Source organism: Sus scrofa, chromosome 13 (genome assembly GCF_000003025.6).
Source record: "Sus scrofa isolate TJ Tabasco breed Duroc chromosome 13, Sscrofa11.1, whole genome shotgun sequence".
Lineage (NCBI taxonomy): Eukaryota > Metazoa > Chordata > Mammalia > Artiodactyla > Suidae > Sus > Sus scrofa.
The window spans coordinates 112999014-113016907 of NC_010455.5; the positions used below are offsets into that span (position 1 = coordinate 112999014).

A 17894-nucleotide genomic window follows, 5' to 3' on the forward strand; every position below is an offset into this window, starting at 1 on the left:
TCACGGCAATGTCAGATCCCCAACCCACTGAGCGAGGCCAGGGATCAAACCCGCAACTTCATGGTTCTTAGTTGGATTCAGTTAACCACTGAGCCACGACGGGAACTCCCGGATTGACAATTTTTAAATCCTTATCTAGTCATTAACTAGCCCTTTGACTTTGGGCAAGTTACTTATTTTCCTTATGCTTCTGTTTTTTTAACCTATAGCATGGGCATAATAATACTATGCCCCTATAGGACTGTTATGATGTTTAAATGTATTAATATATGTAAGTGTATCAGTATAGTGCCTTGAATGCAGAAAGCTCTTTTGTAGGTATTAACTGTATTATTATAAATGTAAAAAACATCCAATTTACAAAGATTAGATAGAGCCACTTTAAGCAGTTTTAAAATGAGTGCAAATTTCAAGGAATATTTATTCTTCTGTTGATTAAGCAATTATTTATTTAGCTCTGACTATGTGCCAGGCACTATAGATCTTTATTAACTTCTTTAATAATATTCTGTTGTACAGATTGCACTGCATTTTATTTCATCAACTTTCTAGTACTAGACCTTAGAAATGTTTTCACTTTTTAAAAATATTGTAAGACCGTAGTCTTTGTAGCTAATTATGTACATACTTCTGTGAAGAATTTCTAGAAATAACCGGGTCAAAGGGTATGCAGATTTCAAAGCCTTTTGTAATTTTCTGACAAGTTGCCATTCAAGAAATTAGTGCCATTTATGGTTACATCAGAAAGAAAATTGAAGGCAAAGATCTTAAGCAAATGTAGTTGACTAAGCCATAGGGAATTTCAGAAGGATAATTTGGGCATTTCAAACCAAGATGTGACATTAGAAGGGGAGAAAAAGAGCCAGTGAAAAGACATCAATAAATCAGGTAACTTTTGAAAATTTCTGTTACCAGAGTGATCATTTTGGTAAATGTGTAGCAAGCAGAAACCAGATAATTAAATATGAGGACTCAAGATTTTTTTAACCTTCCTTGGTATTGCTTGTTAGGATTTTTTTGGTAAGCATTCATCTATGAATTTGAAAATGGCATAAATGAAAAATCCTGTTATTTCTTTCACTTAGAGATTACGGCATTATTTGTGTTTTTTCGCATTAGTTGATGGGGTCAAACATCTTGTTGTTTTGGGTTGATGCTGGACATTCGCACTATGCTCAAGAAAGTAATGTTTAGAAAAACATAAAGAAGTAAACAAAATTCTTATTTTGGAAACCAGGCTTATTTTCTAAATCTCTCTGCTGTCTACAAGGGTGATACTATCTGCTTCTCCCTTTTGTGGTCCTCACTTAATTAACCAAATCATTGCTTGTTTGTTTTTTCTCCATGGATGTATGCAAATCTTTTAAAAAGCTGTCTTGATAATCAACCCTACTTAATCCTTCATATGTTATGTTGAATATGAAAAGGCAGTGCAATTAATTCATTGTTTGCTTCAAGTTTTGTAATTACAACTTCACCTTTAAACCTAGTATTTAAAATAACATTTAACATCCATTTGATAGGTAATATTTTAAAAGATATTATATAAGTTTTTCTTGATTGGATTTTTAAAAATTGGATAAAATTACAAACTGAGTAGAAGTAGAAATTATCCAAAAGCTTTAAAAGTTGTTTTGAAAGGAAAATTGTTTTATGTTTTATTCATTATAACCATCTCATCAGTATTAAGTATACAAAAAGGGAGAGGTGGCTGATGGAATGTCAATTAAAAAAAAACAAAGTTACATAAGTGGATAAAATCATGAATAAATATCTTTTAGTAGAATAATATAAGTGTTAAGTTATTAAATTTTGGACTGTGTCTTCTGGGTTCAGATTCCAACACTGCTCTTTCCTTGGACAAGCTCTATAACCTCTCTAAACCTTAATGCCACCATCACTAAAATGGGCACAGTAACTGCACTCATCTCACAGTTCTTCAGGGTTTTTTGTTATTGTTGTTTTTGTTGTTATTGGTGGTGATGGTATGATGAGGATTATTAGAGATAGGGCACAGAAGCATTTAGCACTATTTGACTAGAAATAGAAAACAGATATTCAATAAATGCTAGCTATAACTATTTCAGTGACATGCAAGGAAAACTTTTAAAAACAGGTTTCCTTTAGTATCATATGTTTCCTTTCTCCACGGTTGCTGCTGGGGAATCCAGAGAGGTGAACAGATTTCCCTTCCTAATAAAACTACCACAGCAACAGCAGCTGTGACTGAAGAGAAAGCAGAACTAGCATCTCTTCAAGAGGGGACTCCCTGACTCAGCAGACATTATTCATTTTCTGAAGGATGTGAAAGATATTGATAGACTAAGAATCTTGGGTGATCCTCTGCGGATAGGAAACTGAAATATACCCAATATAATTGTTCTCATTAATCTTGCAGTGGATAAAGATCTTTGAGTCATCCAGTGGTCTTCTGAGACTAGGACCACAAACTGTATTTTTTTTCCGCCTGACTGTTTGTATGTATTTCCTAGGTGCTGAAGAGGGAGAAGAGTGAATTGGGAATTATGTTTGAACTAGCTGGACAAAGAGAAAAGCAGAGTCCATGACAGATAAAATCATAGCAGACTATACAATGCTTGTCAACTCATAGTTCTATAGCAGTGTTAGTATGAACATTCAATATAACTGTCAGCCATACCCTAGGGAGTTCAGAGGACATTGTCTCAGGTGAAGGACAGCTTATCACCAGAAATTGATGGCCCACCAGATGGATGGAGCTTGGAAATGGAACCTTCCCTTCGTCTTTCTGACAGGGTACCTGGTACTTGGATCAGTTAAATGGGACAAGACAGAGGACAGAGTTCACCTTGCACACTTAATGTCCTTTGAGGAATTTTGGTTGCTATCTCAGGATTTGCTGTGATATAACATATTTTGTACTTTTTCCCTTCTCTTGCAGAAAGTTTGGTATTTTAATAGTCATGAGTTTCAGGAGTTCCCGTCATGGTGCAGCAGAAAAGAATCTGACTAAAAACCATGAGGTTGCTGGTTCCATCCCTGGCCTCACTCAGTGGGTTAAGGATCCAGCGTTGCTATGAGCTGTGGGGTAGGCTGCAGATGCGGCTCGGATCTGGCATTGCTGTGGCTCTGGTGTAGGCCAGCAGCAATAGCTCTGATTAGACCCAAACTCTGGGAACCTCCATATGCCACTGGTGCAGCCCTAAAAGGACAAAAGATGAAAAAAAAAAAGTCATGAGTTTCAGATTCTCATGTAAGAATGAAATGTTAGCACAGAATAGACATCTTCAAATACTGCTTTTCTAGATTTTTTTGTTTAGTTGGTTTGTTTTCAAGGCTGATATTTTGTATTTTGTTTTTTTCTTGCTTTTGTTTCTGTTTTGCTTCTCTTGACCAAAAAGGCTTATCAGGCTTAAGCCTGTGTACTTTTCAACAATTATTAAAATTTTTTTCTCAGCTAGTATGCTTTTTAAACATTTCATGGTTGCTTTAGTAATATTCTTAAGGAAAGAAATATACCTGTGTGCTTTATTTTTTAAGAAAATGATATTTCACCATAAAATAGGTATACTAGTGAGTCATATCCAAATCTTCATTATGGAAATTACCTGATTGAGAGATATTATTAAGAAATTTCTTAAGGAAAAAGCTGGCCAAGAGTTTTGTCTTAGAGAATAATGGAGTTTTCATTTTTGAAGGGAGTATTTCTTTTTTAAAGATGGGGTGGTAGGCTATATTTTTAGGCCATACTGAGGGACCAATACCTGAGAAAGTTATTAGAATCAGGAGCTGGGCAAGATTGGGACCAGGGCTCAGGAATGATCTACATAATTCTGATATCAATGGAACTTCTCTTAAGGCTTTTCTCATCTTTGAGTGATTAATCAGATATTTAAAGTGAATACAATTACATGATCTCATCTAGAGAGAATGTTTGAAAGTGCAACCAAAGAAGAAATCACTGCAGAACTGCAAAGTTTTCTAAAGTTGGCTCCTCACTAAGAGAGGTCTTTCCTTTTGGTAAAGTCTCTTGTCTCCATTATTAATCTGGATGACAATGTCCCTAAAACAAGTTTTTATAAATCCTGAAAGTTGAGTCTAAATCTTCCCTGTAGGATCTATTATACCCTATTTTTTTTTTTTTTTCTCATAAAGATACATTGTTTGGCAGAAGATTTGAATTTAATGTGCTTAAGTACAACTCTGCTTGCTGTGTGTGTGTGTGTTTGTGTGAGAGGGAGAGGGAGAGATTTTTCACTTTCCCAGCTATCAGTTCCCCTATCTCCAACTAGTAAATTGAGACAATTAGTGAACAAGCTAGCAAGGTAAGCACTCAGTCTCACTGTAATGAGTTTTCAAATTCTTCTGTAGGACAATATGAGTAGTCATATACTTTCCTTAGATCTTGTAAGTTAACTTACTTGATTCCAGAGACCAACTTCCCATTCCTTTTCTTACTGAATTATTTTAACTGCAAATTACTAAATAGATTATCTTACTATCAGCATAAACTTTCTTACTCATACATGGTAGAGTTAGGCTTGGGCTCAGTATTTTTGAAAGAATGATAGAACAATTATTAGCAAACTTTGTCTTTGTGGTGAGTACATGTAAGACACTATTCTAAATGTTTTGTGGGTTTTTAGCTAGTCCAATCTTCACTTTGATGAAGGTTCTGCTATTAATACCCTTATTTTGCAAATGGGGAAATTGAGGCACAAAGAGATTTTTTTACATACTCGCATAAGGTTACACAGCAATGAATTGACAGAACTGGAATTCAGACCACACAGTTTGACTGTAAAGCCCACAAACTCTAACTAATTGCTTTTCTGAAAGAAAAAGGAGAAAGCTGATTTTTAGATAGGAAGAAATGTGTATTTTTATTTAGAAATGTGTAAGTTAAAGACTTTATCCCCAAGCTATGTTTGCTGCCATTCAAACTCATGAATCAGAAATATTTGGTATAGGCCTTTCTTGGACCAGTTCATTTCCTTATTCATGGACTTTATGCTGCTCCTCACCTTTCTGGCATGGTAGAGGACAGAACTCCAGTTAAGACACCTATCATGTGCAGCAAGTCAGTACCCTGAATAGTAATGATGAGTAAGGAATAATTGAGATAAATACTGATGCTTAATAATACTCTGGCAGAGTTGCTGGCAGAGCTCTGGGAGTTCTATCTTCTGGGAGTGCTATGTGTTCATTGCTGTTGTAGTTTATAGAGCAGTTTACGTTTCTTGATTTTTCTGTGATATTTACATGGTTCCAGAATATGGATATCTAAATTTAGTAGTTAATTTATTTTACTTTGAAAATAATAAGGCTAAGGATTTTTCTTTCTTTTTTTTTCTTTTTTTGTCTTTTGTCTTTTTAGGGCCACACCTATGGCATATGGAGGCTCCCAGGCTAGGGGTCCAATCAAAGCTTCAGCTGCTGGCCTATGCAACAGCCACAGCAACGTGGGATCCGAGCCACATCTGCAAGCTATACCATAGCTCATGCCAATGCTGGATCCTTAACCCACTGAGCGAGACCAGGGATCGAACCCGCAACCTCATGATTACTAGTCGGGTTCGTTAACCACTGAGCCACTATGGGAACTCCCAGGATTTTTCCTCTTCATTTAGTCAACTACTTGAGAGTGTAATTTAAAGGGAGATAAAAGACCTGATTTATCAGTTTGAGTAGGCTAAAGATGATGCTTTGACATAATCATCACCAATATTGCAATTTTTTTCCTAAAACTTTAATTCATCAAAAACTATGAAGACCATAAGCTGAAGTGGTTGAAACATAGAACCATCCAGATGTCTAAATTCTGTTTTTACTATTTACCTTGATACAATTCTATGCAGATTTCTTACCTCCCCCTGACCAGAGGGCCACACTAAGAACAATCCCAAGTCTAGGTGACTTCATTCTGATCTTTAGAGGCTGCTCTTCCTTCTCATTCTTAACATGTTTCATGTTACTGAGCACTGCAACATACATTACCACTTACTGCTCAGTTTTTATTCCTGGATGGGAATGTGGCTTTGGTCCTCTTACATTAGTAACCCAGACGGTAAACCAAAGAAATGACTGCAGAGGCAGGGTGTCACATATGCCACATAGATTTCCAAGTACTTCTCTTAAAGATTCTGATTTAGTGGGACATAGGAGCATGTGTGTTTTTACCAGAGATCAAGATGATTTTGATGACAAGGCAAGCATGGGAAGCCTAAAAATAAGTTTTAGAGTTGATAGATCCTCAAAACCCCTATGCCACTTAACAAGCCATGATATTCATTTTCTAGTATAGATGTCAGTTACTTTTCTCATAGCTTTACTGATGGAGTCCAAAATAAGCAAACATGCAATGACCAGTCCCTTGGTGCATTGCTCTACAGCTTCTTAGTATTTTCTAGTGGTATGCTAATAACATTTAGCAATTGGCTGTCCAGAACAGCAAGTCCTATGTTTGCCTGTTTCTGTGTAAATCTACCCACCATAGCTAATCTCAAGCTACCACAACAATTCCATTACTGAAGGCCAAGTAGTGAAGAGATGTACACATTCAGCTTCCATGAGCTGGAAGAAGCTGTTTGAGTATAAATTCTTGCCTCTGTTCTTTCACTCTCTGAAGTAGAATGATTTGTTGCATCCTTTCTCCATTATTTTATTTTACCTTAAAGAATACTCAACATGAAATCTCTTTACAAATTTTTATTTTATGAAACTTTTATAGAATATCTCCTGTATTAGGTACAAAGGGTGCATAGAAGATTACTACAATTCAATCTCTTTGCTTTATATCTGCCCAGATGAACACCTTGGAAGGAAAACTATTCAACTTGGAAGATTATGGCTATGCTGCAAATTAGTGGTTTATACTTTCGATTGAATTCCCTAGGGCTTCCTGTTAAGCCTACTTTCCATTTCATCTTTCTGCATAGTCTCTCTTTTTATTGTTCATTATTTTACTTTACTAGTTGTCCCCTTTCTTTCCTTTATGTATTGTCACCTACTTTTTCTTTGTTGTTTTGGTCAAACAATATCAAAAATTGACATGATTCCAGGGCCTTTACACTTAAAATTCTTGAAAGAATTTTTATTCTGTCTTTATTTCTTCTCTTTCCATTTTTTGGTGTTTACTCTCTGCCATTTGACGTCTTACACCTTAATGGACCTATTTTTGGTCAAGCTATGTTGCCAAATGCAATGGACACATCAAAGCTCTTATCTTGCTGGACTTCTCTATAGCTGCTAACACTGCCAGTCCATCCTTCATTGACAACCTTCTCTTACCCACGTATATGCACATTTATTAGCCTCTTCAGCTTCATGACCATATACTATACTGTAGGCTTACTCACTGGATTTTTACACACTATTTCAGTGGTTTTGAAATGTTAGCATGCATTAGAACCACCTGGAATATTTGTTAAAACACAGATTACCGGACCTCAGATTTGCTTCTTCTATAGGTCTTAGGTAGAGAATGAAAATTTGTGTTTCTAACAGGTTTCCACATGATGCTCATCCTACTGGTCTAGGACTCATACTTCAAGGATCACTTCTTTAACTCCATCTTGTATTCCTCTTCTACGTCCTGCTGTTAACTGCTAATTCAGTCTGTGTTGAGAGCTGGGCTTACTCTTCTCACTAAAGACATTCTGTGTAGGTGAGCCCATCTCTTTTCATGGTTTAATTTATTTTTTTTATTTATTTAATTTAATTTAATTTATTGTGTTGTCCAACTGCAAAAATGCTTTTCTCTTGTAGATCTCTGACTATTTTAAGATTAAGATGCCCAATGATGTGCTAGACATCGCCTATTAAATGTTCCATAGGTACAAGAATTGCCCCCATGGTTAGTCAGTGGTGGAGGTGAAATTTGCATCTAGGTCTGTTTGAAATGGAAGTTTCCAGATACTACTAAGGGCCAACCTTGTGCAAGCCTTTGTAAGGATAGCGGTCTCAAGCAGGTTATGTTAACTCTGTTCTCTGTACTTTTTAATGAGCTCTTCTACATTCAGTTTTTTCTCTCTCATTTCCATCTCCAGACTACAGTGGAATGAGACATTTAAAATGCAAATCTGATCTTATCCTTCCTTGGCTTAAAACTCTTTGTATCTTTTCTAGTTCTCAGTAAATGGTATGAAAAGGACTCACTAGGAGAAGTCTTTGGGATCATGATTGTTATTGCAATTAATGTGTTCTGATTTTGTTATATGAAATACTCATTTATTTTAACTTTAGGAATTATAAGAGTCTCCCATTGAATGCTGTGATTGGGAATCCCCTTTTCCACTGCTGCTCACTTTCTGGACAGAGTTAATCTCTCCTGGCTTTGCACTGTATTAACAATTTAAGTTTGTCTCATGGCACTTACTCCCTATATTACAGTTATTTGTGTTCATATCTTATCTCTATGTTATAAGCTCTCTGAGAAAATGGTTCATCTCTCACTGTGTTTGATCCTCAAATTAATCCCCAGTAGCTAAATATTTATCCTTCAGTATGTTGAATGAGTGAATAAATGACTGAAAGTGAAAATAATGGTCTGTATTTTATCCTGAAAAAGTTACTTATCTAATTTTATGAATAGCCATTTGGAAATATTATTCAGATTAAAGATCCTAATAAATTAAAAAAACAGAAGGATGTTTAAGTATAAATTAATTACAAGTGCTTATTTTTTAAATATCTAGTCATATGCTTTGATTTAGTGAAATGATTTAAGTGCATTATTTGTTTTTATTTTTTGAATCAATTTTTAAGTAGTTAGAGGCTTTTATTTTTCATTCTGTCTCTCTGAAATCAGATTTCTGTGGAAATTTTTGTATATATTCTTTATAGTAAACTCAAAGACCCTTAGTTTGCATAGAAAAAGTTAACCAAAGAGAAGTTGATTCACAGATATTGCTAGGTTATATGCATGCAAATATGTGTGTGTATTTATGTGTGTATAATTTTTTTATGTGTGTGTAACTGTGTATACACTTAGGAAGCAACTGTATATACTTAAGATATTTATCAAGACTTTGGGGCTGTTGTCACTTTTGAAATACTAAGAGTAGAATGTTAAACTCTCATATCTATTACGTGATGAAAGTCTTTTGAGGACATGCCATTGTCACATGCCTGTGAAAACCATAAGCATGTTGTCTCCGGCTACAATGTGGAGATGTATGGTAGCAGCACCAGAAGCCATTCTAATGGTGCTTTATCTAGTCTACTGTGACAAATAATTCTACTCAGCTTGTCAGTGGTGACAGCTGAGACTTTTTGCTTAGATGCCTTGACAGTGCTTGTATTAAACAGCTAGAGCCATACACTCCATTAAGTTTCTGTAAAATGAACTGTCTGCTTCTTGCTGTTTTGCTGATAGTGGCAGCAGTTGTAAGCTAATCCTCTCCAGTTGTGGATTGCTTGACTGAGTGCTTTCCCTCATCGACAGGTACTAGATCTCATAGTTTTAGTAGAGTGGCTACAAGGTTGATAGCTGTGATCAGCCACACATCATTTATTTCATAACAGTTTTTTTTTTAGCAGTTGTTTACTCTAAATTAGGCTGCAAATATATCCTTAACTTGGAAAAAACAACAACAATAACAACAACTGGCTTTCTAGATGGCGAACTGATTGACATTTTTTTTCACAACATAGTTATTCATAGGTCCTTGATGCAAAAGACATAAACATGAGAAGGGTGTGTCTCTATGTCTACATTTAAGAATATGCACTAATGAAAGCTACACATTCCTTAATATGTTTATGTAAATTTAAAAGAAAGTAAATAGGTATTCTTCAATTTATTTAGAAAAATTAAGTCATTAGAGATAATGATACCGGATTGTTTTCAATATATGGGAAAAAATATAACCTTGGGTTTTTTTTCTCCCTTAAATGAATGGTAATTCCTTTAAGCTCTTTCTTATTACATTTATGCATTTTATCAAACTCTCACGTTCCTTTAGTTTTCCCTCTACAGGAAGGCAGAGCATGATAATCCTTCTCTAGATGTTACAAAGACCACTTTTATCAGCGTACACCTTGAATTTGACATGAAAAGCCAATGCGAGCCTTGGCATTCCATTCGTAGACAGCTTTTATATTCTGCCTGTCATTGCTGGGCATTATCAGTGATGGAGTGTCTTTGAAGAGGACAAATAAGAAGAAAAGTATTTACAACGTTGAACACTAATTTTGATAGAAGTTTAGGAATTGAACTCTTAGCATATCCATATTCTTTGTAGTATTATTTTTTTTTCAAAAAAGGACTAGCATATCCATATTCTTTGTAGTATTACATTTTTTTTCAAAAAAGTTAATCTAACCCCTTATAATATATAATGTAACATAACAACTTCTCATAATACTGCATTGGATATATTATGCCTAACCACACTTCAGTGAAATAAGAAAGTTTTGGTATGGTTTCTTAACACAGTTTTTTGCAGATGTTAGTGATTGTATAGATTTAGAAACGAAGTTGTGCTCCTGTCCCTAAAGCCTTTTGCTATCCAGCATAGGATGAAGCACATTTCAGTTGTGTGTTAGGAATGCATTGTTATCTTTGTCCTAGAGTATACACACTCATTGCAATCCTATAAAATTGGATTGTGATGATCATTGTACAACTATAAACATCATAAATTCATTGAATAATAAAAAAATTGAAAATAAATAAATAAACTCCTTACATTAATGTTGTAAAGATGAGGAAGAATTTTATTCAACAGGATTGGAGAAATTTTATGGTATAATAAACTGTTCTCCAGTATGGAATTGATTAACTCTTCAAACTACATAGCTAACGATTAGAGATGTAAAAGCAGTAATCTCCCAAATAACTTAGTGCTCTGTAATAGTGCACTTACCTCATACAGGTGACTGTTTCCTGCTATAGACCATTTTTCAGGCAAGGTTTCCCTAGGGCAAGGAAAATTACTCTGTTATTGTAGGAGAAAAAAGGGTGTTAATGATTTAGAAAGTAGACTCAGAAAAGGCTTGCCCACTGGTCCAGCTATACATTAATTGGGAAGAAGCATTAGGTGACTTTAAAGAATAAGCCCTTTCAAGAGAAAAATTTCCTTTTAAAAAAGATGGGGAACTCGGTCTGATCTGCCCTTCTTTCAGTTACTAGAAAGCCCTCTTCCAGTGATGGTTTAGACAACATCCTACAAATCTTTCTGTCCCAAGCTTTTCTGCCTATGGTTCACTTTGAAATGTTAGTTGTGTCAGCAATTGATAGAGGTGATTTTTCTCCCTCTACTACCTCTGTTAAAAATGGATTGGAAGAGTCAGGGAAGGCAGGGAACAGTCACAAAGAAGTTGCATCACAACTGAAAGGATTCAAAGAATGTCTTTGGGAGAATTAAGCATGATTTCTAATCTTCTTATGAGCTCAGGAAAAAAAAAAATTGCCAGAGAATCTTGTTTGCTTTCCTTAGGGACCTATCTCATTGATTATATTAGCAAAGCTTGTGCTACTTAGTATAATTGACTTTTGCACTGGATCTCCCTCTTTCCCCCTCCTACTGCTTCTCTTCCTCCATCTCAATCTCCATCTTTATCTTGATCTCTCTCTTACTGTTAACCACATTAGGGATCTGTGGCAGGATATTAAATGTACATTTTAAAGTGAGAGAAATAACTATTGTGTATGAGGCACTTAAAATTTGCTAAATAACTGTACAAACAAATCCATAGTTTTTATTTTATTAAGTCAAATTATAGCTCTGAACCTTATCCAAAAGATCTAGAAAAATAAAACTAAAATTTTATATAGTACAATGAAAATGTTCTAACAATTTATGTTGCACTTATATCAATTGTGTAATAGCATACTGTAAATTATATACGAACACAAGGGAAATAGATTCCACACAAAGAGTACCTAATCTGACCTCCTGTCTCCAGATGTGAGTCTCAGCATATTTATGGAGTTCCCACAGGGTATATAACACAGCACTTGATGTTGCAAGTGTTTGGGAGAACATGTTTTGTTAAAGATATAATACATCAGTTGGGAAATGCATAATGATCGTTAACTTTAACACTGCTTCTCACTAAGGAATTTACCCAAGTACTTCAGATTATACTTAAGAAAACAACAGAACATGTAAATACAGGATGCTTTAAAGTGAAGTAGAAGTAAAGTGAAGACTTTTATAACATTGTATCTTACTGTTATTTAATTAGGAATAGCAAAGTGCAGTTTTTGAAGAGGCCCTGAAAGATGGCTGACTGTTTATACATCATCTCAGAGTATTTTTTTGGTATTCTGGAAGCATTCAGTCAGGGTCATTCTGAGTTTTGCTGGAAATTGCGATTTTGGGTACCAAGAGGTATGTGTATACTTCCAATGAAGTAGAAAATTATCTCCTCTCTGTGTTAGTGTATAGAGGATACACTGGTTAGGTATTAAATCTGATGTCAAAATCATATCAGTTTCCTTATCCACTGTTTGGGGATTGCCAAAAGGTAGATACTTGTAAATCTTCCACTAGCAAAGCCTATGCAGTACATGCCAGCTCCTCCTAGTTTGGAAAAGTTGCTTATTAGCAATGTTATCCATAAAAAAAAAAATCTAATTTCTATTTTTGGTGTCTTGATACTCTTGATTACTTGTGTAGAAACTTAAAATTTCAATATACACCCATTTAGTTTTTTGTATTTAAATTTATATACTTATCACACCAATGATGTAGTTTTAGTACTCATTAAATATTAATACTCATTGTGAAAAATAGTAAGCATACACAGTCTCAGTACCAAGGTTAAGTAAGTGATTAAACTGATACAATTTGAAATTTTTTATTTCATTTTGTCATTCAACTTTTTGAGAGTGCCAGATATACTCTGCAAATTCACAGTAATACAAAAGTGAGTAAAACAATTTCTACCTTAAATCAGTAAACGTGGTGGGAAAGGCTTTTAGTAAATTATTTTAGTTAATTGAGAAGGTAAATTTGATTAACAAAGTGTAGTTCAAATTTTCTTGTCTAATTCAGAATATTTTTGTATACTTACATAAATAATTGGCTTAGCATTTTAAAAAATATGTCTGGGGTCAAACGCTATGTTATTTGTGTACCTTAAGAAGAACACTAAGGAAAAAAATAATTGCAGTCTTTGTATTCTCATTATATTCTCTCTCTCTCTCTTCCTTCCTCTCCCTCCCTCCCTCTCCCGCTCTCCTTTTTGGGCATGCCTGTGACATGTGGAAGGTCTTGGGCCAGGGATTGAATCCATGCCACAGCAACAACCCTGAGTTGCTGCAGTGACAATGTTGGGGCCATAACCTGCTATGCCACAAGGGAATTCCAACAGTTCTCTTTTTAATTATGATTTTATATGAGGATAAACAAACTTGGGCTTTTGCAGTCAAATTGTCTAATTTAATGTAAGGAAGTTTATGGTAGTAAAAGTGCTTCTTTACTGGAAAGGATTTTTATGCACCACATCATTGATTTGACCTGTCAATCCAATTTCGGGAAGTAATAAAAACAAACTGTATGTAAATAATGGAATTGATCAGAGTCCAAAAGAGATCATCCTGATGTTATTAATTAGACCTACATCTATAGAGTAGTTCCTCTTTCTATGATAGATACTAATATCTATCATAGATAACCCTTCCTTGAAAGATTAAATGAAACTGGCATCTTCAGTTCTCCACAAAAAGCTACGAATTTAGCAAATGCAATAATCAGACCTGATTTGTCAAGGATAATGTATAAACGGAATGGGGAATGGACCTATCTTCTTTTGATACAATTTTTAAAATTAATTAATTTAACTATGTTTATATGCTTTCAATCTCTAAAAGTGGAATGTATGATATGTAAACTTGTCCTCCAAGAAGGATAGCCAGCTATATTCCATCTTTACTGAGTTTAAAAGAAGAGAAGAGCATCTTATATTGTAGAAGGAAGGAAGTGGTTTAGACACAAAGAAATTCTTGATAGTGTTAAGTCCAAAACTGACTACCTAAGAGATTTTAAATGTTTCTTTCTGGATGCCTTTTAAGAATATAATAGGTAGTAACTCAACAGGGATGGTTTAGGTATAGCCATGTCTTGAAGGGTATATAGTAAATGATTTCCTGAGGTCAGTACTGCTTCATAATTCTGTGCCTTCATTGTCCATTTTAAAATTTGTTCCATAAATTTCTTGTCTACTTTTAGTAAATTGCTGTATTTCCTAGCAAGAAGGTTGAATAAAGATTCTCATAAATTCAGTGATGCTGTACTTGCAGCAAAAAAGAATGAGTTAAGTATCAAAGTATTAAATTTTGTCAACTCTCCATGATCTCCACCCACTGGGACTTTAAAATTTTTTTATTCACTCTGCTTAATTAGACATCTCAGATGTAAATAAGGTTTTTGTTTACTGTAACACAGCAGTACCTAGAAGGCGAGTCTTTTGAATTAAAGCAGTTATTTCCGCCATAAGGACTACATGGAAAAAAAAAATGCTCAAGACTCAAACTTGGGTTGATCTACTGAAAGGAATAAAAAAACACAGGAAACTTTCCGCAGTGTCATAGGCTACAGAAGAGTGATGGCTTCCTGTCTTTTTTCTGAGCCAAAATGTTTAAAGTTTTCTTTATAGCATCTACTGTATTTGGTGATCACAACCCAAAATAAGCTCAAAAGCACCTTGAATGTCTTCAATTCTTCAAAAAATTTTCTTTTCACATCCATCTACATTAGGACAATTCTTATAAGGATTATTTTAGTTTTAAGAACAGTGTTAAAAGAAAAAGTACACATTGGCTTAAGTAATTGTAACAACCTCTCGTACTAACAACAGTTTTAAAAGCTAACAACTGTTAGTAAAACCAAAGTCAAAGCAAAGGATACGTAAGAAATTAAAGTAGGTACACTGGGAGTTCCCGTTGTGGCAAAGCAGAAAGGAATCTGACTAGGAACCATGAGGTTGCATGTTCTATCCCTGGCCTCGCTCAGTGCGTTAAGGATCCGGCGTTGCCGTGAGCTGTGGTGTAGGTTGCTGATGTGGCTCAGATCTGGCGTTGCTGTGGCTGTGGTGTAGGCTGGCAGCTACAGCTCTGATTCGGCTCCTAGCCTGGGAACCTCCATATGCTGCAGGTTCAGCCCCAAAAAGACAATAAATTAAAAAATAAATAAAATAGGTACATTTAGCCATTCAGTGCCTATGACAGAAAGCTGCAACTAAATAACGGTGGTTGAGTTCAATTCTCTAAAAAAGTTAATGCAGGGAGTTCCCGTCGTGGCGCAGTGGTTAACGAATCCGACTAGAAACCATGAGGTTGAGGGTTCGATCCCTGCCCTTGCTCAGTGGGTTAATGATCCGGCGTTGCCGTGAACTGTGGTGTAGGTCACAGACGCGGCTTGGATCCCGCGTTGCTGTGGCTCTGGCTAGGCTGGCAGCTGCAGCTCCAATTAGACCCCTAGCCTGGGAACCTCCCATAGCCGCGGGAGCGGCCCAAGAAATGGCAAAAAGACAAAAAAAAAAAAAAAAAAAAAAAAAAGTTAATGCAAAGACGTTTCAAAATGAGAACAAATGTTACTTTTCCAACACACTGGCTGAGATTAAAGCCGAAGCTTCCCTCATAGAAACTGAAATTAGATTTATGCCAGTATTTACTAGTGGTACACAGATGGGTTGGTCATATTGCTTCTACTGTCTTGTTACAGATGTTTGGTGAGATTGTTTAAATCCGCATATGTATTTTCTTTTTAAATGGTCTGAGAAGGATCTTCACTTACGCATTACATTTAAAAGGAGCTTGAACACCCTTTCCAATCCCAGTATCCTGGGTTTTCTTGACTTTTCATTTTTGCCTCTTTGTATTTACGGTTTAAAAGTTTGATGCCAAATTTTGTAAAACATGTTCTCTTCCACGCTGAGATCCTCTGTGCCAACAATCTCCCTGGAGTGTTTGCTTTAGTAATAAGCTCTGAAAATGGGAACTGATCATGGAAATACTGGCAGCCCCTTATACATTAGGGGTGCTAGCCTGTGTTTCTGTAATTAGGAATCTGATTAGAAATCAGAGATGCTTTGGTCTTCAGTTTCATGCTATGAATGAAGGGATTTGAGTTTGCCTCACTTTTGGAAGACAGAAAATTTCAGTCATACTGCAGCCTTCCAAGTGTGGCCACAAAACAGCCTGTTTTTTCTTTGAGTGTTTTCTAAGCAAATGGTAACTGTGTTTTCTTATTCTGTTTGTAATTAAAGCTTGCTTTTTGCAAATAATTATTTCCCTGATTTACTTAATGTTTTCAAGTTTGATTCTCTTATTTATTCCCACACTTTCCAGACTTGAGTGTCTCCCCAACTATGTGCTAAAGCATAAAAGCAAAATAATAACAATATTTATTAAATACTTAGTGTGTACCATGCACTATACTTAGAGAATTATGTGTATTTCTAATTCAATTCTCTGAGTCCTATGAAATTTATACAATTATTATCCCCATTTTATAAATGACAGAAACACAGTCACGTATAGAAAAAGTGATAGAGCCCGTATTCTCCATCACTGTGTTATATCACCTCCCTGTATTACAAAGCACTCCATCCATAGAAACTTGTCAGCATTAATGCCCTTAGTCATGCATCCATGTTCATCCTTTCCTTTGACAAATATTAATTGACACATATCACGTGCCAGACATTGTATAAGGGTCTGGGAAAGCAAACATTAAGGAGTCCACTTCCTGCCTTTGTGATACTTACAGTCAAATTGAGTACAATATTAATAGTGCCTAAACGATGGATATCAGAATGTGAACAAATCACCCCCAGGGGCTGCAAAAACATTAAAATACACAGCAACATACCGCTGTGTATTACATGAACTATTTTCAATTTGTGTAGTATTTTTTTTTCAAATGGCTATGAAATTAATATGATAGGAATACTTCTTGATGTATTTAGATCTAACCACTTAATAAATAAAAATATTCAGTATTTCTTTTGGCCTAGAATACTATGGAAAAAAAAAACCATTAAGAACATTAAGGACAAGTTTAGGAATCTCTGGACTAAGGAAGGCCATTTTATGGTTTTATCAGAGCAATTTAAAGAATCAACCAAACAAAGCTCAACTAGGGAACTCTGATAGGAACTTAGGATTCAGGAGAACAAAATGAGACCCTGAAATTAATTATGAAAGTGATACCAGCTGGAGATGAAGAAATATTTGCGGATTTTTCTCACAGTTATTTAATCTCATTTAAAGGAACTGGAGTGGCTTTAGGATAATAGTTAATTTGAATACAAATTATAAAAGAGTTTTAGGAAATAGGTTACAATGCTGTTCTTTTAGTGAGCTAATTACATGATTTGGCTTATGTCTAAATAATAAAAACATCATGGGCTATCAATCTTATTAATTTGAATATGGCATTTTCGATGGTTTATGCTACTGCTTTTAACCTTAGGCAAACAGAATGTACAAAATAGGAAGAGCATATTATACTGTCATCCTCAGAATGTGTAATGGTAGCATCTCAGTGGATGGGTAGACATCTCATTAAAAAAATAACTAAGTCTGAGGCAGAGATGTACTTGACAGTCCAGTGTCTACTAGTTTCCTCTAATTCAGAATTGCCCAAAATTTCACTAGTAATTTAAGTCCTGGAGCATGTTGAAATTGTGAGCAGTATTCCCTTAGCTACTTGATCATGAAAAGATGATTATGTGATACTAGGAGTATTTGCTGGCAAGAGGGAGAATTTTTATTGCATAAGTCTGCTTTCAAAGGGAAAAAAAGGAGATAATGGAAAATAGCTGAATCCTTTTCTGGAAGATTGGAGAGATGACCTCTGGGACTTGCTCCCTTTATCTCAAAGCTAAGACTGAACTATGCTTTTCATATCACCAAGTGATGGAGTGAAGGATGAGAGAACATGAATGATCCATCAGGAAGA

The 17894-nt window shown here is 35.3% G+C and overlaps 1 protein-coding gene across 6 annotated transcripts in view; it reads left to right on the top strand.

Annotated features, from left to right (window-relative positions):
- NAALADL2 (N-acetylated alpha-linked acidic dipeptidase like 2) overlaps nt 1-17894 on the top strand; it is a 1365504-nt gene that overhangs the window by 148903 nt on the left and 1198707 nt on the right. The gene's annotated exons all lie outside the window — the stretch shown is intronic.